At 43.1% G+C, this 1,087-nt stretch overlaps 1 non-coding gene across 1 annotated transcript; it reads right to left on the bottom strand.

The window, feature by feature from the left end:
• Positions 1 to 750: 750 nt before the first annotated feature.
• On the bottom strand, positions 751 to 857 carry LOC136468208 (small nucleolar RNA R71). Its single transcript, XR_010761742.1, has one exon. It is a non-coding gene; the product is annotated as a small nucleolar RNA R71 (small nucleolar RNA).
• Between the last annotated feature and the right edge of the window lie 230 nt (positions 858 to 1,087).

Here is a 1,087-nt window from a genome sequence, read left to right as displayed (position 1 = left end):
GAGTTTGGAGGAGGTGCCAGCCTGTCAGTGCTCTCTCTACGGCTTGTACCTTGGCAGATCCAAGTTCTATTTGGGCTTGCCTTCGAGATATCTCTGGTAATCAACTTCTAATTCGAGTAAGCATCTTGTTTATATTGTTTTTCAGGTTCATGACTCTTTTGAGTGCTTTATTCCTATTCTAGAGGGAGTAAAGTATTAATTGTAAGTGTAAGCATGGTGCTTAGACTTAGGTTAATCGTGGATGCACCCTGCATTCTAGAAGGTGGTAGATCATGTGAGTGGCATAAGTTCTATATAGCATGTACTATATAGCTTCATTGACCCTTTGTAGTCCACCTCCCGTCTATAGGCGCACATAGGATGCGGTTGCAAAGGAAAGCATCCTCTGTCGGTGTCTTTCCCTAGTAATGTCCCCAGTTGAAGAGTAGAAGACATAAGCTTACTCAAGTCAAAACAAAAGAACCTTAGTTATCCTCTCTACGCTCCTATTTATCCTTAGCCTTGTTGCTACTCCTAGTTACATTAAACCTTAACCTAATCGCTACCCCTTGTTAAGTTAGACCGTAGTTAGTCTCACATGTTTCCCTATGGATATGATACTTGGAATACTTCTGGGTGAAAGCTACAGCGGTATCCATGCACTTGTGGATTTATCTGTGTGTGTTAAATATACCAATAGATGCCATCAAGGCGTGGGACAAATGTTCTGTGGCGTTCCTCACCAAGTTCTTCCCCATGGGCAAAACTAATGCCCTGAGGGGATGAATTTCCAACTTCCAGCAAAGCTCTATGGAAATCATTCCCAAGGCATGGGAGAGGTTGCAGGACTACATCCAAGCATGCCTGCACCATGGGACTAAAAACTGGTTAGTGCTCCAAAATTTTCATGATGGATTAATGCCCATGTCTAGGGGATACCTCGACGCTGCTGCTAGAGGCGCCTTCCTTTCCCTCACCATTGATGGAGCCATGGCTCTCATCAATAAAATGGAGTCGAATCAAAGCTGGGGGGAGGTAAGGAAAACACAAAAAAGGAATACATACCATGAAGGAGACAGATATGCTTTTCATAAAAATAGATCTTTTG

The sequence above is a fragment of the Miscanthus floridulus genome, chromosome 7, assembly GCF_019320115.1.
Source record: "Miscanthus floridulus cultivar M001 chromosome 7, ASM1932011v1, whole genome shotgun sequence".
In the NCBI taxonomy this organism is placed as follows: domain Eukaryota; kingdom Viridiplantae; phylum Streptophyta; class Magnoliopsida; order Poales; family Poaceae; genus Miscanthus; species Miscanthus floridulus.
This window is presented reverse-complemented; position numbering and strand designations above follow the sequence as displayed.